Source organism: Hemiscyllium ocellatum, assembly GCF_020745735.1.
Source record: "Hemiscyllium ocellatum isolate sHemOce1 chromosome 40 unlocalized genomic scaffold, sHemOce1.pat.X.cur. SUPER_40_unloc_3, whole genome shotgun sequence".
Classification (NCBI taxonomy): Eukaryota; Metazoa; Chordata; class Chondrichthyes; order Orectolobiformes; family Hemiscylliidae; genus Hemiscyllium; species Hemiscyllium ocellatum.
In genome coordinates, this window is record NW_026867531.1 from 413,926 (window position 1) to 439,235 (window position 25,310).

Here is a 25,310-nt window from a genome sequence, read left to right on the forward strand (position 1 = left end):
GTTATTTTGTAAAGTGAGAGAGACTTTGAGTGACAGCAAAAATAAAGTCACTCATTTTGTTGGTTAATAATATGATTGAAGTTCTTTTTAGCTTTATCTGCTTGTGGTGGAATGTAGAATTAAAGGGAGTTAACTTCAAATTGAATATTCTGAATATAATCACTTTGGACACGCTCTGTATTCAGTTGCCTAAATTGAATTTTGAAATGTTTAGTATGAATTACATGTTATTTTGTAGTGGGACAGAGACTGGCAGTGTCCTGGGAAATAAAAGCTCAATTGTTTTACTAGCTAGTAATACGTTTGAACTTTGATTTTAGTTTTATCTGCTTGTGAATGAATGTAGAAATAAAGGGAGCTAACTTTCAAATGAATTTTTTAAAAACAAAATACTTGCAACTATCATGTGAAACAGACCTGAAGCTACTCAATTTTACTCCCACCATTTAAAAAAAAACTCCCAAAGAAGCTATTCAGCAAAATAAATATCCCAAGATGTGTATATATCCATGTTTAAGCGTAACCTGGTAAATACATGAGCCCATGTGTTGGGGCTGTGCAAGCTGAGACCAGGATCCAGTCTCAGCCTCCAGCAGGAAACCAACAGGCGGAAGCTGTAAGCCTGCCCTTTCCGATGGCCATATAAATCCTAGGCACTGGACCGTAATTCAACACTCCGGGATCGGCTTTGTTTAGAAAGATCTTGACAGAACCGCTTCCCAGAAGTTATCAGAATGATTGTGTCGACAATTTTTCTCAGTTTATTACTGACTTTCTTATCATGTGAGTGTTTTTTGTTCAAGTCTGTCTTTGTTACTGTCTCAATGTTAGTCTACCTCAGGAATGTAAAAGACTCAGGCATCATTTCATCTGCATTAATGCTCATGGTTTATTTCTTGTCTTTTTTAAAGGTGTCCACTCGGAGATTGTTTTGACCCAGCCAGAGGCAGAGACTGGCCGTCCCGACGGCAGCCTGGAACTGACCTGTAAAACCAGCGGGTTCGATCTCAGCAGCTACTGGATGTACTGGGTCCGCCAGGTTCCCGGCCAGGGTCTGGAGTGGCTGGTTAGCTACTATAGTTCATCCAGCAGTTACTATGCACCAGCGATTAAGGGTCAATTAACTGCGTCCAAAGACACTTCAAACAACATTTTCGCATTGGACATGGGGAACCTGAAGATCGAAGACACCGCCATCTATTACTGTGCAAGAGACGGGTCACAGTGTTGTGCACAGCGACATCCTCATACAATAACCACTGACAAGGATTTATCTCAAATTGGTGATTTCTACCGTGGCAGGAGCGAGAAATAATGTGAGATGCAATTTAAACACAATCCAGTCGGGCTAGTTTGTACAAATGTATAATTTTTTTCTACTTTCTTCGTGTTGATTGTCAAGTTAAATGCAGACCAAACCTGGAAAAGTATTCCAAGCTTTCAAAATACAATGAATAGTAAAAGCTGAAATAATGCACCAAATCATTTTTAGAGGAGTCTGAATCACTGCTTTCTGGGAAGTGAAGAAATTATTTGCATTTTACAGTTTACAGTCTGTCATAGTATTTGACACAACGTGTCTCACAGTGAGAGAGCTGGAATGGCACTGCAATTATGATCAATACAAAAACCTATTCAGCCTCCATTGTTTGAAACTAGTCAGTGATTATTTCTACAAACCGTCTTAACTTGCAGTGCAGTATTAGTTCTGTGGGTTTTATGCCAGTATCACTATTTAATTTGGAAAAGGGTTGGGTAATTATTGATATACCAGTTGGGGATTTTGAGAATCAGCTCATGTGTTACTCTGTGAAGTATAAAACAGTATTAAAATTTATCAAGAATGATCAGAATTCACTAGCGCAATTATGTGATGAAGATTTATCGGGACTTTATTTTGCCTGTGGTTCTGAAAATTTAAAATGATGGTAGATTTTTGATTTGTTTTATGCAGAGCTAGTTATTATGTGACTCAGTCCAGAGAACGTAACACTGTGAGTATCTTGATTACTGGGGCCAAGGGAGCATGGTGACTGTGACTTCAGGTAAGAACTTTGAACTTTCCTAGTGACTTTTTAAAAACTTTCTATCCATGTGACTAATTTCTGAATTAAATGAAGCTCAGATTCTGTGCTGAGTTTGGTTTGGTTCGGATTGATTTTTGTTCAGACTGATTATAGACTTCAGTTAATGCTCAGCAAATAGTTAAAATGGTGATGATGGAGTCAGTTGCTCGGTGTATCTCTATTGTTTGATCAGATGGGCATTCTGTGTGGCTGGGTTACTTGAAACACCTAATGTCTCTTAATCAGTCAGCTATAAATAATGTTTAATGCCAGTGACACCCTGACTGTGAGTTTTATTATCAACAACAAATGCTAAGAATTCAAAGATGTTCAAGATATTACCAAACATGACTAAAATATGCTAAAATATCATGATTCATTTCCTGAATATATGTTCTTACCATGATTATATTTTCTCATTTATTTTGTTAATTTTGTTGATGACAAGCAGGTTAGAAACTGTCATAAAAGCTTCTTGCGGTGCTATATTGCATTCTGTTGATTAGATTCTGAGTTTGTTTTACTTGATTCTGTTGAATTGAGTTGATTGGATTTTGGCTTTGTTTTAGTTGATTGGGTTGAACTGTGTTGATTGGATTCTGACTTTGTTTTTACTTAGTTTTGTTGAATTTTGTTGATTGGTTTTTGAAATGGTTTTATTTGATTCTGTTGAATTGAATTGGTTGGATTCTGATTATGTTTCATTCAAATCTGTTGTTTTGTGTTGATTGGATTCTGATTTTATTTTCCTGGATTCTGTTGAATTGAGTTGATTGGATTCTTATTCAGTTTGTGAAATTGATCTGCGTTTTCATGCTTTCTGAATTGGTGTTTTCTTTCTGGTGAGGAGATTGACTCTCTGGATTACTTTTCATTACCAATATTTGTGAAGTTCTTTTGGTTTTCATGAATCATTTCTGCATTTGTTAAACTTATATGACACATTTTTCTCTGCTTGATTGAAAACATTACATCTATTTGTAACGGTCTGAAAAACAACTCAAGGCAGAAACCCAGAAGTGTGAGAAATGAAAAAAAAACGAGTTTTTAATGCGTTGACTTTTAAAAAAAACTCCGTTCTAATTGTAAACGAACTGAATTTTGTTTTGAATAGCCTCATTCAAAATAAAATTTGGGACTAAAATCTGAAACTGCAGAATTGATCAGATTACGTAATTGAAACTAACTTAAAATTATAATGTGGTAATATTTGTCCATTCAGTAATTTTGTTTTGACCATGAAGTGATTAATCAATATATGCCTTCAACCCCACTCTACTGTGCACTGCACAAGATAGTCATGATCAGGAAGAGTGTGCAGGTTGGAAATAAATTGAACTATTGCCAGAAACGTTACAGCTTTAAGTGTTAAGTCCCCTACAAACAAGGTTGCTGTTATGACTTGTTATTTCTATTCAATTTAATCATTAGTTTGGTTGATTTTAAGCAGCTTTGATAGACTTCAATTTGTTTTTTTTGTGAGGTTACGTCATGTTCTTGGTTCTGTTGAAAATGTTTGCAGAGCTAGTTCTGCTGCAAACACACCGTGTTGTGATCTGGTGATCGTTGATCTGTTGAGGAGGGACTGTGCTTGGGTAACATTAAATGTGTTATATTTGGGAAACTGTTTCTGGTTTCTACATTGTTTTTGCAATGTTAACACGGTTGGTGACAGTGAACTGCTCTTTCCTCATTCAATGCAATCAGCATGCGAGTTAAAATTTCATAAAGTGAAATTATTTCGTTTATTAAGTGAAAGCAAATTGCAAAGTTTTAGAAATGAAGGGAAAACAGATACCTTCAGGCACCATTTTTACTTAAAATAAATAATTAAGGATTAATCGAATCCATGCTTTACAATCCAAATTCAAAACTCAACTATCTAGTTCAATCACAAGGTCTGTCTTTAAACAGTTTGCAAGTCATAGAGAAATATAAATAGAATTTCAAAAGTCTAATGTTCTAATAGTTCTTGCTCTTGAGCAAAAATGCCATGACTGTGCTATAATTGATCAAGAAACACCTTTCAATTCCGCTGTACACTACATACATATTTTTCTGGCTGGAAAAGATCATTGGCAAAGACCATTTGGAAATTCTGCTCAATTCTATGAAGAACAGATCAGTTTCACTGCTTTGATCAGTTTCACACATAACTTGAGTTAATTAATTGTTATGTCCCTGATTAAACTGGATTTGCAGGATAAAAATAAAACATTAACTGAATTATTTAACCTGCACAGTACTTTAGGTGTTCCCAATCTGTGCATTTTAAATAAATAATTACATTTTACAACAAAATATCAACTGAGGAGTCATTCTTCCGGAAACAACTGCGAGAGTGAGTTATGTGACCAAGGCCAAATTTCGAATTAATTAAAGTAATCCACTCATGAACTCGCAGGGCAGCATGGTGGCTCAGTGATTGGCATTGCTGCCTCACAGCACCAGGGTCCCAAATTTGATTCCACCCTCGGGTGACTGCCTGTGTGGAGTTTGTACATTCTCCCTGTGTCTGCGTGGGTTTCCTTCGGGCGCTCTGGTTTCCTACCACAGTCTAAAAGAAGTGCAGGTCAGGTGATTGTGCAATTGAGCACAGCCATAGTGTTCAGGGATGTGTATGTCAGGGTGCATTAGTCAGGGGCAAATATAAATTAGGGGGAATGGGTCTGGGTGGGCTACTTACTGAACAGAGGGTCAGTGTGGAATTGTTGGGCCAAATGGCCTGTTTCCTTACTGTAGGAACTCTCCTCTTAAAACCATGGGAGTACTTGCTGCAAACGCAGAGAATTCATTTTACATCGATGTGTTCAGACGGATGCAGAGTTCACAAATTTGCAGAAGACATGAACTAGAGGATAACAGAGCACATTGTTTATTCAGACACTGAAAATAGAGTAATATTTATTTTAATTAATATACTTGACCTATTTATTGCAATGTAGCGATCAGAAGGAATCTGCTCACGTTAGTTAAGTGTGACAATCTTTCAGATTAGATTTCCTGCAGTATGTATCGGGCCATTTGGCCCAACAAGTCCACACTGACCCTCTGAAGAGTAACCCACCCAGACCCATTCCCCTACCCTATATTTACCCCTGACTAATGCACCGAACACTATAGACAATATAGCATGACCAGTTCACCTGACATGCACATCTTTGGATTGTGGGAGGAAATCCACACAGACACAGGGGAGATTGTGTAAACTCCACATAGGCAGTCACCTGAGGCTGGAACCGAGCCTGGGTACCTGGATCTGTGAGGCAGCAGTGCCACATTTACTTAGACATCCATTAAAGTGGGCAACTCCAGACAGAAGCATGTTTTCAATTCATACCTTTTTAAACATTTTAGTTCATTAAAAGCAGTTAACAAGAAAATAACCTTGCCCTAATTCCTTCAACAGAAATGCTTTCCACACTGGAATGCAGTATTGTTTATACAGTGCATGCAAAATCTCCACAGTTCAAGGAACATTTTAAGAATATGTAAAAATAATTTAGAGAATAACCCATTTCCTCCAGATCTGTGCTTTAATTGGTGATATTTCCCACCTCAATAATTTATGCAATGACTTATTAAGTTTATTAATTCAGTGGTTATTTATGTTCATTATGAACACATTCTCGTTCATATTAATCCACTGGTTAATTCTTCTGATGAATATTCAATTACAGTGAATATATTTGACGTGAGGAGTTGAGCAATGTATCCTCTAGGATTAAGTCTGTTGTACAGTTTGTTTCAGTGCTATCTCTGACTAACTTGCCAACGGTCCTGACCATTTGTAAATTGTCCAGTTGGGATACCTGAATCTCAGACAGTTCAATTCCATCTCGCGCTTCAAAACCACTTTTATCTGCCAGAAATACAATAGGTGCCTCAGAATTGAGAGCCCTGACTAAGTTGTTCCAATCAGAACGAACGTTTCAGGAACAAAAGGCAGATAGCAAGAGTTCTGAAATTGGTTGTTGGCAACAAGAGATATTTGATTGAGCGAGGCAGAGGGAAATATGCTGCATATTTTCTTTGTGCCTCAGTTATGCAGGACATGTTTCGTGGCACAATGCAGAATCAGAATTTTTTTGCACCTTATTATTTGAAAACCTATTATCAGCTTTTAATGTCACTGGCAACAGTAATATTACACTTCAAAACATTTTAAACTTTCTCAAACTAAGTAGACCGTCTAGTGCAGCAACATTCACAGCGGAAAGAGGAAGGGAGTTCGAGGTTGGAATCCAGTGACAGTGAATTGATGGCAATGCAATTCCTAGTTTTATTCCTCTGTAGTTCCCATAGAGTTTGAACAATTTGGAGCTGCTGTCAAAGTATTCTTGGATAAATGTTGAAACGTTACTTTCATTGTACAAACATTCTGGAACAATCCCTAGTTGTTGGAAGGTGTTAATAACTAACATGGTTTATGTACTGTCAAAACAGGTGGGCTATGTTCTCCGTGATAGTGTCGAGCTCATTGTGTTCAGGTCTGTTGTGAAGTTATAGGAGGGTCCCTGATTCTGTGCCAGGTGGTCTGTGTTCACTTACCACCTGTTAGAGAGGTATGTAACACCATCTCTTATCAGGTTACTTCAATGCAAGAAAGCAGATTGAGATGTTTGGGTGTTTGTTGGAATTCCACTCACAGAGGCCAGTGAAATCTATTCAATCTCTGTCCTGACTTGTGTCTCTTAGATATTAAACAGAATTTTGGTGGTTAGCAGCTTTTTCCAGATCAATATTTGTTCACAAGCTTTTGGGCATCGCTAGATGGGGTTAATGGAGTAAGTGCTCAAAGAAATCCCAGCTTTTGACTTGCTGTTCTAACAATATCATTTATAACTAATCCCGAATGAATCATTTTCAAAGTATATTTGATGAGATTATGCTGAGGCTGTTTTACTTTATATTAAACCAGTGCTGTAGCTGAATTTGATAGTTCAGTACGGTGAGGGTTCTGCTGATCCAACACTTGCAGCAGATGGTGATAGCTTTTCTGTTGGTCTTCCATTGCTATCTCAGACCATCCAGTACCTCTGCTAAGAATTCTTTTTCCAACAGGACTCAAGCCAACGTAATCACTGTTTATCTCAACAGATGTGAGCTCTTGTGCCAAAAACATGAAAACAATTTGGTGAAGAGGGGTCTCTGGATGCGAAAGGTTAACCTTGCCTTCTCTCCACAGGAGCTGCTAGACCTGCTGAGTTTCTTCAGAAGTTTCTGTCTTTATTTTGGTTTTCTAGCATTTAAAGTTTGTTGTTTCATTGAAAAAAGTTCTGTTCGATTAAACACGTTCTTCAGAGAAAAGATGCATTTGAACAAATTGCGAATGTTCAGAGATATTATTGAATTTGAGTGCCCTGATCTCGAGCTGTAGTTTCACAAGAAACTACTATGAAGTAACAACACACTGCAGAGTGCAGTGGCTGCTGTAATTGGGTGGAAGTTATTTTGATCACTCAAATAGAGAATGTCAATGATCCCGTTCCAAATAATCAACAGAAGTTTTTTTTTAAAGCACGTGTCAAACAATTAATTTGTTGAACAATTTTAATAACAAGTATTCACGGCCAGTGCTAGCTTAATGAATGACACAATGATAGAAAGGTAGGAACAAGAGGAGGGCACTCAGCCCCTCGAGCTGTTCCACCACTTACTTAGATCATGGTGCATCTGTGAGCTCAATCCCCAGGTCTCCCTTTGGCTAAAACTCTTTAACAAGCAAAAACTATCCCAGATTTACTGATTCGACTGCCCATAACAAAGGGAGACACTATTTCTGAAAGACATTCCTGTGAGTACAGTGACACAATGAGGCTGGAATTAATTGCTCATGAAAGTAAACTTTAAATCTCTGACAATTTCCAATTGAAACATCCCAATCATCATATTTCATTAATTTAACACTATACTTCCCTGGAATAAAGAAATATAATGTGTGATTGCCTTGATAAAAATGAGGAGGAAGTGAGGACTGCAGATGCTGGAGATCAGAGCTGAAAATGTGTTGCTGGAAAAGTGCAGCAAGTCTGGCAGCATCCAAGGAGCAGGAGAATCGACGTTTCGGGCATGAGTCCTTCTTCAGGAAGGGCTCCTTGGATACTGCCTGCTCCTTGGATGCTGCCTGACCTGCTGCACTTTTCCAGCAACACATTTTCAGCAGTTGCTAAAAATGAGGGAAGCTTCATTCCTATTATATGATTAAGAAATAGCTCTGTTCATTCAGTGAAAACACAGTCAAATCACACAAAAGGAAACCATGATTTGGAGATGTCGGTTTTGGACTGGGGTGTACACAGTTAAAAATCACACAACACCAGGTTATAGTCCAACAGGTTTAATTGGAAGCACACCAACTTTCGGAGCGACGCTCCTTTATCAGCAACGCTCCGAAAGCTAGTTTGTTTCCAATTAAACCTGTTGGACTACAACCTAGTGTTGTGTGATTTTTAAAAAAGGAAACCATGTCATCTTGTGTAGACACACAAGTGCATCAAATCATTTTCAATTCTTCCAGTGGTTGTTTGAATCTCTAGACAGGTGTGGAAGTGTCAGACTTTTTATATCGCCTTGAGAAACCAGTTGTCATCAGTTTATTTGAATTGCTGAAGTTTGTGTGGTATTAGCACATTCACAGCGCTGTTAGGAAGTGAGTCCCATGGCTGTGATTGAGGAAGAGGAAACGGGCAGGGAAATAGTTGAGAGTCAAGTTGAAGTCTGATTTGGAGGCAAGCTTTACATGCATGTGTGCCCTTATCCTCAAGGATCACAATTTTGGAACATGCTGCCGAAGGGACATGTCAGCATGCAAAATGGAAGCTGAAGAAGGCATCTCGGCCTCTCTAGAAGGCTATTCCATTCATGGGATCATGATTAATCTTGCTGCTCACCAGTTTTCCCAACACTCGATAACATTGAACCTGATTGTTTCCTGTTCAACAAAACAATGGTGAATTCTTTTGGAATTCTCCACCACAGAAATTCATAGATTCAAGACTCATCGATTCTTGAAAGCGTTGTCTCAAGTACCTAGTGTGTTGAAGGTGTTTGGCACATGTACCTTCATTGGTCAGAGCACTGAGTGCAGGAGTTAGGGCTTCATGTTGTAACTGTCCAAAACATTGGAATGAACTGCCAGAGGAAGCGGGAAGTGCAGAGATCGGTCCCACATTGAGAAGACATTTGAACAGCTACAGGAACTGGATCGGTCTGGATGGATATGGGCCAAAGGCAGGCAAGTGGAATGAGTTTAATTTGGGAACTCTGGTCAGCATGGCTGGGCTGGACCAAAGGAACTGTTTCTGTGCTGTACGACTTTATGTCTCACTGACTTTATGGTGGAGGAGGCTTAAAGTTGGAAGGTGGTGAGCAAGTGAGGGGCTAGATTGGACATGTGGGAGAGTTTGGGCTGGTAGGCTGGTAGGCTGGCTGCTGGGTAAGCTTGCGTGCACTCTGTCTGGCAAAAGGTGGCATCAAGGTAAATGGTAATGGTCACAGGATAATTTGGTTGAATTGTGCTTGGTAGGTGAGGGGTAGTTTGAGCTGAAATGCAGGAGGTCTGTCTTTGCCAGGCTGGTTTATGGAGAGGTGGGCAGGATGCCAGGCTGGTTAGTGTAGAGGTGGGCAGAGTGCCAGGATGTTTCGGGGGTGGAAGGTCACTGGAATGAAGTGACAGGTGGACGTGTTGTCAAAATGCAAAGCTCGGAGTCTGGCAAAATGGTAGGTTGTAAAGCACAGATGCCAGCGGAGCTAGGATGCAATGTGCACAGGTTGTCTTGGGTAAGATGAGAGGTCAGTGATCAAGGGCTGAGGTCATGTCTTGGGTAGTGGGCTTTTGTCAGAGGTTGTGAAAATGATGGTGCCAGGTCCAGTCAGGGCCAGATTCGCTATGGGCCAGGTGCAGGATGGCAGGAGTGTAAATGACTGAAAGGGATTGAGATCATATGTCCATCTGGAATATAGAATATAGAACATTACAGTGCAGTACAGGTCCTTCAGCCCTCGATGTTGCGCTGACCTGTGGAACCAATCTGAAGCCTATCTATCCTACACTATTCCATTTTCATCCATATGTTTATCCAATGACCTTTTAAATGCCCTTAAAGTTGGCGAGTGTACTATTGTTGCAGGCAGTGCGTTCCATGGCCCTACTACTCTCTGAGTAAAGAAACAACCTCTGACATCTGTCATCTATGTCCTCTCCTGCTAGCCATCACTATTCAAGGAAAAAAACTTTCACTGTCCACCCTCTGTTTATCTTTTATGTCTCAATTAAGTCACCTCTCAACCTTCTTCTCTCAAACAAAAACAGCCTCAAGACCCTCATCCTTTCCTCATTAAACCTTCCCGCCATACCAAACAACATCCTGGTAAACCTCCTCTGAACTCTTCCAAAGCTTCCACATTCTCTCTATAATGTGGTGACCAGAACAGTACACAATACTCCAAGTGTAGCCACACCAGAGTTTTGTCCAGCTGCAACCTAACCTCATGGTTCTGAAACTCAGTCCCTCTATCGATGAAAGCCAGCACAAAGTATGCCTTCTTAACAACTCTATCAAACTGGCTGGCAACTTTTAGGGATCTATGTACATGGGCACCGAGATCTCTCTGCTCAGCTACACTACCAATATGGATTGCCTTGGATGTGTTTTGTGTGATAGGGGTTGTGTGTTCCGGGCATGAATGGGTGTATAGCAGGGTAGGGTTTGTCAATGTGAGTGGAAATTTAGGTCTAGGCAGAGTAAGTGCAGTGGTTAGTCTGAGAGATGAGGTTTGGTGGTGAACTGCGTATCAGTTTGATAGTTATTAAAGTTAAAGATTACTTGTTCATTTCTCAAATCATATTTACGTAAATACTCAGCTGTAACAGTCCAAAGTCTCTGAACCTTAATGGTCCTCCATTTTTCAGAGGCCGCCAGAATTCAGATCATTGTAAATGAGATGTTTCAACTTCCAGCCAATTGGCCTGAGTTCAGCCGTGACAGCCATCCTCCCCGTCCCAGTGCTCAGCTCCTGCCTGTGCTGCTGCTGCTGCTGCTGCTGCTGCTGCTGCTGTGACCTTCCTCCCAGAGAGAACATTCTGCCTTGCAGTGATAAGTGAGGAAGGCTCACTGGACCTGATTTCCAAGTATGGGGACGGCAAACACGAGGGGACACAACTTTAAAGTGAGGGGAGATAGGTATAAGACAGATGGCAGAGGTAGTTTCTTTACTCATTGAGTAGTAAGTGTATGGAATGCTTTGCCTGCAACGGGCGTAGATTTGCCAAGTTTAAATACATTTAAGTTGTCATTGGACAGGCATATGGATGTACATGGAATAGTGTAGGTGGGATGGGCTTCATATTAGTATGTCAGAGCAGCGCAACATCGAGGGCCAAAGGGCCTGTACTGCCCTGTACTGTTCTATGTTCTATGATTCACTCTGATTTCTCTCCGGGGGTACTGCCAGCTGTTGGGTATTTCCAGCAGCAGGGTACCTAGTGGGGCGGCATGCTGGTTCCGTGGTTAGCGCTGCTGCCTCACAGTGCTAGGGACTCGGGTTCCATTCCAGCCTCGGGTGACTGTCTGTGGAGTTGGCACTTCCTCCCCATATCTGTCTGCATTTTCTTCCACAGTCCAAAGATGTACAAGCTGGGGAAATTGCAAATGTTGTGTTCAGTGATTGGGAGGTTAGGTGCATTAGTCAGGGTTAACTGTAGCATAATAGGGTTGGGGAATGGGTCTGGATGTGTTTCTTTTCAGAGGGTGGGTGTGGACTTGTTGGGCCAAATGGCCTGTTTGTCTACACTGTAGAATTTCAATGAATCTGCATTTCCTTGGTTTGTATTTTGTGAAACTTCTCTGCTCTTCACAGCAATCCAATGAAAGTGTCAGTTGGTGAGATCTTCAAACAGTTCCTGGGGTGGGATCAGGATGTTCTTCTTCCTAAATGATATGGCAATGTTCAAGGTCGAGGGCATGTTCCTAAAGAGGGAACCAATGATCATGATCAGCAACTGGTAGGAAACAAAAATAAACTCCAGTTATGCTGTAGACTTCAGCGGGAGCATACTGGCAAACGGTTACAGCTGAGGATACATTTGAGTAACTGATAAGGTCAAATTAACAGAAACTAACATGCTCAATTGGTCATTCTATTGTAGAGACACCATCTCCCCCCACGCTTTATGGCCTGGTCTCCTCCTGTGAGGGGCACAACACCGATTCGACAATCTTTGGTTGTTTGGTGATGGACTATTCCCCTGACGTCACCAAGGTAACCTGGAAGAAAGGTGGGGAGCTAATCACGGATGGATTGAAGACTTACCCATCAGTGAGAAACAAGAAGGGAACCTACACCCTGAGCAGCCAGTTAACCCTGCCCGGGTCAGCGGTAGATTGCCCCAGCAAAATCTACTGTGAGGTTGAACACAGCGGGTCACACTCACACAAGAGCAAAGAAATGCCATGTGGTACGTATTGTGGGAACTGAGATAAACAGAGCATCTGGGATTAATATGAATAAGGCATTATTTATAACCATTTTCACAGAATCACCTTATACAGCACAGGAAAAAAGGCCCTTTGATCCATCCAGTTTACGCCTGTCAATAACAGCCACCTAACTATTCCAGTCCCATGTGCCAGCACATGATCCATTGCCTTGTGTGACTTGCCCTTGCAAGGATGCATCTCAATACTTCATACTTATTATGAGGGGCTCAGTTTCTACATGACTTATAGGTGCTGAGCTCCAGGCTAACACCACCCTCTGTTTGATTTTGTTTTCCCCTGAGATCCACTTGGAACCTCCTGGCCTTACCTTCACCCTGTGCCCCTGAGGCATTGATCTCTCCATCAAGGGGAAAGGTTTGATCCAGTTTACCCAGTCTATGCCTAAAATAATTCTAGACATCATGATAATCTTCTCCCTAACTCTCCTCTGCTCCAAGGAAAACCCCTGTCTATCTCATCTAGTTTCATAACTAAAACCCTCCAACCCAGGCAAGATCCTGGCAAATCTCATCAATACTGCCTTCAGTGTAATGTAATCACATTCCTTCGATAACATGCACACAACGCTTCAATATGGCCTAACCAGTGTTCTATTAAGTTCCAGTATCATCTCCCTATTCTTCATTGTCAATGTCTAGGCTAATAAAAGCAAATATCCTCCCACCTTCTTAGTCTCTTTATCCAGACGACACAGTACTATAGGGGATCGGTGGGTACATGCACCAAAGATCCTCAGGCCTTTCCAGGGTTCCACCATTCAAAATGTCATACCTCACAGATTCTTCTGCCGAATTCCATCACCTTACATTTATCCAGAATAATTTCCATTTGCAACTTCTCTTCACATACAACCAACTCTTTTATATCCTCCTGCAATCTAAAGCCATAATGCTCATGACTTACCAACATGACAGTTTTCATTTCATCTGTGAATTCACTGGTTAATCCTCCTAAATTTGAGTCTCAATCATTGGTATGTCAGAGAAATAACATGGAAATCAACACCAATCCCTACAGAACACCAGGAGACATAGATTTCCAGTCACGCAGATACCCGATGACTATTATCCCCTGCTCCCATCACTCAGGCAGTTCGAGATCCAATCTGTCAAATTAACTCGGATCCCATTGGCTCTGATTATTGCTATCATCTGTACATCGAGTTATCTCTCTGAAAACTACTATCAAATTGTTACACATGACTTTCTCTCAATAAAACCGTGCTGAAAATTGTTGATTTATCTTCCAAATGAAGACTAATTTCACTTTTCAATAGTTTCCCTACCACTGTGACTAGCTTGACAGATCTGTGTTTTCATTATTTACCCCTTACTTTGTCCTGCGTAACAGTGCAACGTTGGCTGATCTACACTCACTTGGCACAACTGCTGTGGCCAGGCAGTAATTCTAAATTATTGTCAGCGACCCAACTATTTCATCCTTTGCATCGCTCAACCGCTTGGTATACTTTTCATCTGCCCTGGAAATATAACCACTTTTCATTCATCAAGACAACACAGAAGATCACATCATGTGTCCTAATTTCTGAAAGTACATCACAACACCCCTCCATGATTTCTGTCCCCACATTGTCCGTCTTACTAGTGAACACTGACACAACACATTCGTTTTGACCACAACCTAATCCTTCGGCTCCACTCCAATAATAACACTTAATGGGCATTACTGTTTCCCGAATCATTCTTTTATTATGAATGAGCCTGTAACTTTTAAAAATATTTTCCTTTATTTTGACTGCTATTATTTTCTCATGGTCCCCTTTGCTCTTCTAATTCCTTTGTCTTTCAAACTCCCCCTTGCACGTTCTGTACTCCAGACTAATTTCTATTGTTTTGAGATTTCAGTATAGACCGGAAGCCTCCCTTGTTTCTCTTTATCTCACCCTCCATGCCCTTTGGTGTCCAGAGCCCGCTACATTCTTGGTCCCATTCAGTGGGTTCCTGGGAAATGTCCTCCCTGTGATTTTCCTATCTCTTTCTTAAATGTGTCACACTGCTCTGACTCAGATTTACCAATAAGTGTCAGCTTCCAATCCACTCTGGTTAAGTCATTACCTGATCTTACTAAAATTGTCCTTCCCCTTTTCAGAACTTTGGGACAATTTCTATTCCGTTGCAGTACAATCTGAAATCCAACTGATTTACGATCACTGTCTGCAAAGTGCACCACCATTGATGTTTTACCCACTGGGTCGACTTCATTTCCAAAAGTTAAGTCCAGGTTCACCCCTTTCTTGCAAGGTCTGGATTAAAATTCTCTGTATTAACACATACTTTGTTAAAATATTCTCCTGGGGGCATTTTCAGAATTGTGCTCCCTCTCAACTTTTGACACAATGAATATCCAAGCCTATTCTGAGGAAGTTAAAAACCTCTTTTCTCAATCCCCTATTTAATTTACATTTCTCTGAAATTTGCCCATGTATTTGCACTTGGTCTTTTGGACCTATAGTACGGTCTATCGTGTTCTCCCAGTAGTGATGTTTGCTGGATTTTGGTTTTGAGGTACTGTCCATTTGCCTTTGTTCGAGGAGGTATCCATTATTTCATTTCTATTTACAGCCTAAAATACTCTTGTCAGAATTGTGACAGAAGCAACATTCTGTGCCGCAAACCCCCGCCGCTATCCTTTTCCATCTTTCCCTGTCTCGCCTGAAGGCACTAAATCCTGGAATATTGAATAGCCACTCCTGCCCATCTCTCAATATGTCTCCGTGATAGCAACCGCATCATTTCCTCATTTATGGCGGTAATTCATCTGCCTTGTTCATCAGACTCTGTCATTAAAACGAATACCATCCAACATTGCTATCTCCCTTCTGATGTTACCGGTCTACAGTTTCTATGCCTCCTTGACTCCCTTGCTGTGTCCTATAATTTTAGCCTTTCACATTGTCCTGATGATCTTTCTGTGTGGATCCCAGCTTCTCCAGCACTCTGCACAATTATGATTCTTGTATCCATTAACCACAAGAAACCTTGATATATGAGAACTGATTGTATTTGTTATGAAATTCATCAGATAATTTATGCGATGTGTTTCCTAAAGGTAGAGGTCCTCTCCCACCAACTCTTCTCCTAACTGTGAGCTCCAGTGAAGAAATCGCAAGCAGCAAGTTTGCAACCATTGTCTGTTCAATCATCAATTTCCATCCGAAGTCAATCTCCGTGAGTTGGTTGAAAAATGGCCGACTCTTGGATTCTGGCTTCTTCATGTCTCCCGTGTGTGAGGCGAACGGGAACTTCTCGGTGACGAGTCGGCTGATGGTCCCTTATGGTGAATGGTACAACAGCGCAGTCTATACCTGCCAGGTCACTCATGAAGACAACATTCAAAGTAAAAACATCACCGCACTCCAGGGTAAGAGACACATACTGAGAGAGCTACAAATCACTCTGAACTCTGATGTGAATCAAACACACTAATTTATCAGGCGTAGTAAACAGCAAGGTACAGCTTCTCGTTTCCCCACATGTCACGTATCTCATTTCGGTTTGAGTGTTACATTAGCATTGCTCATAATTCAACATTTTGGCAAGTCAGAAAAGCATGTTTCCTCTCTGTTGAAGATAGATATATAGACAGTGAGCTTTGTTAAATAGTTTGTTGCCTGACCTTGCTGGGAGAGGCATTCAGAGTGCTGAATCCTTGCCTGGTAGTGGCTTCAAGGATAAGTTTGGGGGTGGAGGGGAATATTGGAGAGATATCTAATTGAAACATAAAAAATACTGAGAGACTGAGGTCGAGTGAACGTGGAATAGACGTTTTGACTGGTAGGCGAGACTAGGACCTAAGGGCACAGTCTCAGGGTCAAAGGGGCACCGTTTAGAACTGAGATGGGGAGGAATTTCTTCAGCCAGAGGGTGATGAATCTGTGGAACTTGTTGCTGCAGAGGGCTGTGGAGACCAGGCCATTGTGTATATTCAAGCCAGAGATAGTTCGGCTCTTGTTTCGTGTGGGGAGAAGACAGTAGAATGGCTTTAGCCCGAAACGTCGGTTTTCCTGCTCGTCGGATGCTGCCTGACCTGCTGTGCTTTTCCAGCATCATTCTGACCTAAACTCTGGATTGGCCGAACAGCCTTATTCTGATCCTCTATCTTATGATGATGTGGTCTCAAAATGACGTGGTTAAAATATGCAGTGACCCTTACTTGAAAGTAAATCAGAATGCGTTCAATGCTTCATTCCCTGATCAGGAATGACCTGTTGGCCTTGGACATTGTACGACATCGATTTTTATCTGGTACTGAGCTCTTTAACTACATTTATGGGATCAGACCACAGACCAAGTGGGTATCACATTTGATGAACTGGGATAAACGTGGTCTCACTGAGCTTCTTTAAGATGCTCTCTGTAAGTAGTGGATGAGGCAGGAGAATAAATTCTGGTAAGAATGCTACAAAAGGGATGAATGAACGAGGAACTCGAGACAGGCTGATTTAGCCTGGTTTAGGGTGGTGATGTTTACACAGTGGGTAGTGGATGTCTGTAATATTAGTGTACATTTCCATCACGTTTGTAGATTAATTTAAGACGTTTTTGTTTGTTTTTTTTCTCCCCTGCTCTATGAAGAAATTTTTAAAATGCAGCTTGGTAAATAAAGTGAAAGTACAGACCAGTCATGAACGAACTGAATGGAGGGAAAGACTTAAGGAGATGGGTGTCCTTCTCGATATCCAATGCTGTACTCAGTGCCTTGTTTTCAGATCTACTCCAAACGCAGCCCACGAGGAACAATGACATAAATTAGAGAATGACATCACACCAATAACGCAAAGTATTTTTGATCACGTTAAATATAATGAACAGAATTTCCATGGCTATTCACCGCTCCTGTAACACTTTAGAACTCTGCAAAGAGAATAATTATTATTTATTATAATTTGTCCGAAATTTGGGATGTGATTTAGCAGTCAGCGTGACCAGCAGCACTTACACCTAAGGGTTATGAACATGGAATTGAACTCATTATATTCAGATTACTCTTGTCACAAGTATCAATAGATGGTCTTAAGTGAGAGACAAACTCTGAAAGAAAGGTAATTCCATGGGTTACATAATGGTATCTTCGATGATTTTACTTTTTTCACAGGTGTCACTTGTTACAAAGCCAGTGTTCTTTAGGAATAATGACACAGGGTATGTCATAGGTAATCACAAATGCTTTCACAAATCAAAATACATCAACAATAGTAAGCATCGTTTCAGCAATGGTTGGAGTTGCCATTTTGAAGGTGGTGTCTTCACCCTGTGAAGAAGTAATCTGAAGATTGGGTGTTTGTATCATAAAGGGGCATTTTTCATTGACTTTGATTTTTGTTTCATAGAAGATACCGAGTGCCACCCTAACACCGTTAAAATCCTCCCACCGCCAGTAGAACAAGTCTTACTGGAGGCGACAGTGACGTTAACCTGCGTTGTGTCCAATCTTCCTTCTGGAGTCAACGTGACCTGGAAACAAGAAAAGAAGCCTCTGAAATCAGAGATTGCTGACCAGCCTGGACAGAATCCCGACAGCGTGATCAGCAAATTAGACATTTCTACTGAAGCCTGGCTGAGTGGCGTTACTTTTGAATGTGTGGTGTACCATCAGAATCTACCGACTCCGCTGAGAGACTCCATCCACAAGGAGAAAGGTGAGCGGTGAGATTAAAACACAAAGCATCCCATGTGGAATCCAGATCCAGTTACATCAATGGCAGGCTTTCACTGGTAATGAACAAAAACCGTTGGGAGCATTAATGATGCATCTGAAGGCAGGATAGCTAAGTAGCTGATTAAGAAAAAGATGGACCAAAGGATATTGTATTCTGATTAAGTCAGATAAGGTGGGAAGTAACCTGGGTTGTGATGTCACCATCAGCAATGACAGTTGGACAGAATGCCCTTGTTGTGGGCTGGAAACATGGAGGCAACTTTCACTTTACTTTTTTTACTGAACAGAATGTGTACCATACTGCTCCTTTAGAAAAGGAAAGTGAATAAATCCCAAATTTAAAATGACGTATTTTAATATTGAGTGAAATTGTGATATTGGTTCAGGATGCTTTTGGTTGATTTATATTTGTCTCAAATATTCTGCAGTGATTAATCCGCTGGAGCCATCAGTGTCGGTCCTCCTGCCACCAACAGAAGAAATCTCCGCTCAGAGGTTTCTCTCCCTCACCTGTTTAGTGAGAGGTTTCTCCCCCCGAGAGATCTTCGTCAAGTGGACAAACAATGACAAGCCGGTGAATCCCAGTAACTACAAGAACACCGAGGTGATGGCGGAGAGTGACAACACTTCCTTCTTCATCTACAGCCTGTTATCCATTACAGCGGAGGAGTGGGCCAGCGGTGCTTCTTACTCCTGTGTGGTGGGACATGAAGCGATTCCATTGAAGATCATCAACAGAACAGTCGATAAATCCAGCGGTAAACCGAGTTTCGTAAACATTTCACTTGCACTGATGGACACTGTTAATTCATGTCAATAAAAATCTCAAAGTTGCATTTAATAATTCAACAGAAGTAATAAAGTTTCTTTTCCCTCCAGTTGTGAGGTAAATACTGAATGAGTTGTTTCTCACTCTGACTTACATTACATCGGTGTAGTTAAAGTGGGTTATTAACAGGTCTAGGACAAGGGTCTTGTGCAGTTAATGTTCTCTGCTCAGATACACCCTGGGTCAGAGACAGAGTAAAGCTCACTCATTGCAGGATTCCACCAAGTACCTTATCCATCCTAAATCCCTCTGTGACAAAATCTGACACTGTCCATTTTATGTCAAGGGTAGAGCACGAGGTTTGAACTTGGTGTTCTTGATTCCCCTGATTGGACATTCTAACAAAATTCATGTCAGTTTTCAACTGCCACATTGCACCAATTGGAAATGTAAATTTAAGACACTTTAAAATTAAATTTGATTGGAACATACCAATCGTAAAGAGTGCAGAACAGTTTGAATGTAACCTTTGTTTCTGGGGAACTGCCAGGGATCTTGCGCCAGCGCATGAGTTGACAGAATGTATCTTCACTTTCACACCAAAGAGAATCGACAGATAAGTTGTCGTGGAGCAGAGGGGAGGGGAACGATGAATGGTCTGTCCTCTTGCTCCCTGTGCAGAGTTTTCATGGTCGATGTCCTCTGTAATGTAACCCCGTTACTAACAGGAACAGTCAGCTTCTTGCTTACTGTCCAAAGATTGAACATTTCCATGCAAAATAATACCTTTGAAACATGTTGGACACGCTTGGCTCTGTTAACAAATGATTAACATCGATTCCCATAATCCAAAACTGGTGTTTGCATTGTCCCGGTTTGAATTCCATAGTTTTGTCTCAGTTTTCTGGAGCACATGGGATCAATTAGAACATAGAACATAGAAAAATACAGCGCAGTACAGGCCCTTCGGCCCTCGATGTTGCGCCGACCAAAGTCTACCTAACCTACACTAGCCCAATAACCTCCATATGCTTATCCAATGCCCTCTTAAATGACCATAAAGAGGGACAGTTCTCCACTGCTACTGGCAGGGCATTCCATGAACTCACAACCCGCTGAGTAAAGAATCTACCCCTCACATCTGTCCTATACCTACCACCCCTTAATTTAAAACTGTCCCCTAGTAACAGCTGACTCCATTAACAGAAAAAGGTTCTCAGTGTCTACCCTATCTAAACCCCTAATCATCTTGTACACCTCTATAAATCTCCCCTAAACCTTCTTTTCTCCAATAAGAACAGCCCCGAGTGCCTCAGCCTTTCCTCATGATCTTCCTACCATGCCAGGCAACATCCTGGTAAACCTCCTCTGCACTCGTTCCAATGCCTCCACATCCTTCCTATAGTATGGCGACCAAAACTGCACACAATACTCCAGATGAGGCCGCACCAGAGTCTTATACAACTGCAACATGACCTCAGGACTCTGGAACTCAATTCCTCTTCCAATAAAGTCCAGTACACCATATGCCTTCTTCACAACTCTATTTACCTGGGTGGCAACTTTCAGAGATCTGTGTACATGGACACCAAGATCCCTCTGCTCATCCACACTACCAAGTCGCCTACCATTAGCCCAGTAATCCATCTTCTTGTTACTCCTACCAAAGTGAATTACTTCACACTTAGCTACATTGAACTCCATTTGCCACCTTTCTGCCCAGCTCTGCAACTTATCTATATCCCGCTGTAACCTGCCACATCCTTCTTCGCTGTCCACAACTCCACCGAATTTCGTGTCATCCGCAAACTTGCTCACCCAGCTTTCAAGCCCCTCCTCGAGATCATTTATAAAGATGACAAATATCAATGGTCCCAAAACAGATCCTTGTGGAACACCGCTAGTAACTGCACTCCAAAATGAACCTATTCCATCAACTACTACCCTCTGTCTCCTTCCAGCCAGCCAATTCCTAATCCAAACCTCTAATGCACCCTCAATGCCATACCTCTGTAGTTTTTGCTTTAGCCTACCATGGGATACTTTATTGAATGCCTTGCTAAAATCCATATACACCACATCTACCGCTTTACCCTCGTCCACCTCCTTAGTCACCTTCTCAAAGAACTCAATAAGATTTGTGAGGCATGACCTTCCCTTCACGAAACCATGCTGACTATCCTTGATCACATTATTGCTATCCAGATGTTCATAAATCCTATCCCTTACAATTCTCTCTAAGACTTTGCCCACAACAGAAGTGAGACTCACTGGCCTATAGTTACTCGGGCTATCCCTACTCCCCTTCTTGAACAAGGGGACCACATTCGCTATCCTCCAGTCTTCTGGCACTATTCCCGTAGACAATGGTGACATAAAAATCAAGGCCAATGGCTCTGCTATCTCCTCCCTAGCTTCCCAGAGGATCCTAGGATAAATGCCATCAGGCCCAGGGGACTTATCTATTTTCATCCTTTCCAGTATTCCCCAGACTTCTTCCCTACATACCTCAAGGCCATCCATTCTAATCACTTGTGACTCACTATTCACATCAGCAATAGTGTCCTGTTCCTGAGTGAATACTGACGAAAAGTATTGATTTAGTGTCTCTCCAATCTCCTCCGCCTCCACGCACAACTTCCCACTACTATCCTTGACTGGACCGATACCTACCCTAGTCATCCTTTTATTCATGACATACCTATCGAAAGCCTTTGGGTTTTCCCTAATCCTACCAACTAAGGACTTTTCATGTCCCCTTCTCGCTGCTCTTAGCTCTCTCTTTAGATCCTTCCTGGCTACCTTATAACTCTCAATCGCCCCAACTGAACCTCACGCCTCATCTTTACATAGGCCGCCTCTTCCCTTTCACAAGGGATTCCAATTCCTTATTAAACCACGGCTCCCTCACAAGAACCTTTACTCCCTGCCTGACTGGTACATACTTATCAAGGACACCCAATAGCTGTTCCTTGAACAATCTCCACATATCATTTGTGTTCTTCTCTTGAAGCCTATTTTTCCAATCCACGCATCCTAAGTCATGCCTCACCGCATCATAATTTCCCTGCCCCCAGCTATAACTCTTGCCCTGCAGTGCACACTTATCCCTCTCCATCACTAACGTAAAAGTCACTGAGTTGTGGTCACTGTCCCCGAAGTGTTCACCTACGTCTAAGTCTAACACCTGGCCTGGTTCATTACCTAGAACCAAATCCAGTATGGCCTCACCTCTTGTTGGCCTGTCCACATATTGTGTCAGGAAACCCTCCTGCACACATTGGACAAACACCGACCCATCTAACGAACTCAAGCTATAGCTTTCCCAGTCAATCCCTGGGATGTTAAAGTCCCCCATAACAACCACCCTGCTACTTTCACTCTTCTCCTGAATCATCCTCGCAATACTTTCCTCTACTGTTATTCGAATACCTGATATCATTTTGTTTCACATACAGAACACAAGTAGACATTTTCTAATAAACATATTCAGAAATGTTATCTCTGGGGCAGTGGGGATTTGAACTCACGCCTTTTCTCTCAGAGACAGAAATTCTATCACTGCAACAGAAGAGTTGCTCATAAAACGCTTATCTCTCCACGATGATGGGAAATGTTTCCTACAACACCAAGGTCAAATCTAATTATGGGCAATCCATTAAAATTAGAACAATAAATTAGAATAATAAAAATTGCAGTCTGGTATAAGAACAGATACAGAGAGATGATCGCAAATACACACGTAATGACACATATATGGGCTCTCACCTAAAGACACATATTTATGTGCACACTCAAATGTGCATATAGATAAGATGTCACACACGCATACTCGCACAGAGCCACACATGCAAGTGGTACTTGAACACTCACCTAAGCTCATACAAAAACTCACATACACCGAAAGAAAATTATTTGCACAAATGAACAGGGGTACTCACACATAACCATGAGAAATATAGACACACGGTAACACACAAATGGGCATGAATACATATACGTTCATACAGCACAATGCGTACAGACATACACGCATGAACACACAGATACAAATTCCGAAAAATGTCCTCCCACATGTCAACTCATACAGGCACGTAAGTGCACAGAGATAAATATTAATATCATTATTTCCCCATTTTCAGAATCACAAACATACAATGACAGAGGCAGCTTAATTAGTTATTTTTAAACCACATTGATCAGCATGTATACAATGTCACACGTACACACAAATTCAGAGTCTCACATGCAGACACACAAGTGCATAGATCAACAAATAGAGGGGCGTTTATTAAATAAGGAGAATGGGCACAAGCATCAGCAAGCATCCACACACAGTAACACAAACAAGCTTCTCAGGAGATGGTTTGGGAAAGATTGCCACACAAGCAAACATCATCATATAAATATAAACATCCATCAAAACATAACATTGCATGCTAACATTTATTAAGCATAAACATTAAGGACCTGAAACAGACACATAAGCACACATTTTAGATAGCACTAATGAAAAGTGAACACTCACAAAGACATTACAAGATAAGCATAGGCAGCAACAAAATGGCATATTAGCATGATGATGCTTACACAATGTGAACAGACCAAAATTTCGGTGCACAACCACATGAGCACACCAGCAGTAAAGGAACAGGAATATGTTTATTCATGCACAGACACCAACATGGGCAAGAGTGAAGGAAGAGACTCTCATAACCACATACACAAACATTAAAGGGAAACCAAACACACCAAGCAGTAGGTCAAATAAATTAAGGGACACATGTACAAAAACTTATTCCTAAATATACAGATCCTACAAACAAAAATGTGAAGCAATGTCCTGACTGTGATGTCACTTATATTCACGATTTGCCAAGCAATTGGTCACCAATACATAAAGGTGAGAATCACATTTGAACTTTTATTCAGTGATGGCCACAATTTTCAACTAAAGTGCTGTCACAGCCTATATTTAAAATATAATGATATAATTAAAATAATCATTCTAATAAGTATTCCTCAAATAATAGCATCCTGAAATAATAGATTAAAAGAAAAATAATTTAAAACGTTCTGACATGGACAATGAAGAAAGAACATGTGCAGTTCGTATTTGTAATTTCTTGCTGAGAGTCAATAATGCACTGATGGATACAGATAAGAGTCACACTTGAGAAATACCTGACTGCTTTATGAAGATGTAATGGTCTCTAATTACATGACTTGGATGCACATAGATCGATCTGGATCAATAAACGATCTAAATGCGTTCTCTCGGCTTTATATTCATAGATTCAATAAATCGCACTTGGATTGAAGACTATGAGGATGATAACAGCAACATCTGGACAACTGCTTCCACGTTCATCACCTTGTTCTTCCTGAGTATTTTCTACAGCGCTGCCGTCACTCTGGTGAAGGTGAGAATAATCACATCTTTCTCACGCCAAGCAGCCCAATATGTTTTGTGAAATCTCTAAGTGTGCCATTGAATAAACATTAAATCTGAAAGTCCCTGATCATAAATATCTGCGTCATTGCTTTATCTTTCTTTTCCAGGTTAAGTGAATGAATTGTGGACCCCTTTGATTTTCCTGATCTGCTTATCAAGGTCTCTGAATTCCCAATCTACAATCTGTCCTGTTGCTGACTCTAACAGTGAGATCACTTCAGTTTATCAGTGTGTAACTGAGACAATTATTGATGGATTTTTGTTTTTACTTTGATATCTTTGAGATGGTTGTGGTTGGAAGAATTTGTAGCTTCCCTGTTGTTTGAAGCCCATTTGTTTTGTTTTTATTTGTTCCTTACTCAAATGGTTGCCTACCCTTTCTGATGAGCCTTTGTATTCCCTTTCTTGTGACTGTTACTGATGTACAGAAAATTCCCACCTCACAGCGCTGTGTTCTCGTCTCAATGTGGCAACCAGCCATTTATATTCACTTCTGTTAGCATTAACATCAATTTTTTGGATAAAAATGCTTTCTGAAATGGTTAATAAATCTCGAATGAATATGCAGTAACCTTGAGTTTGCATCATTCTTTCTTCAAGGCAGTCAGTATCATACTTTTCCACAACCTACTCCTTCCCATCCAATACTTCACTTGTTCTGTTTGGTTGTGTTTCATCCATCATTTAGTTAAATTTACGCTTGCCATGCCGCCCCTAATGTAAATACATCTTTCACACGATATGCCTGATGGAACACTCCAGAGGCAGAATGATTAGAGAACATTTCCTCTTATGCACCAAGGGTCACGGCCTCGGTCACGTAATGATACAAATTAGGA

At 41.0% G+C, this 25,310-nt stretch overlaps 1 pseudogene; it reads left to right on the top strand.

The window, feature by feature from the left end:
* Positions 1-650: 650 nt before the first annotated feature.
* On the top strand, positions 651-24,716 carry LOC132808827 (Ig heavy chain C region, membrane-bound form-like; annotated as a pseudogene).
* The last annotated feature ends 594 nt before the right edge of the window (positions 24,717-25,310 follow it).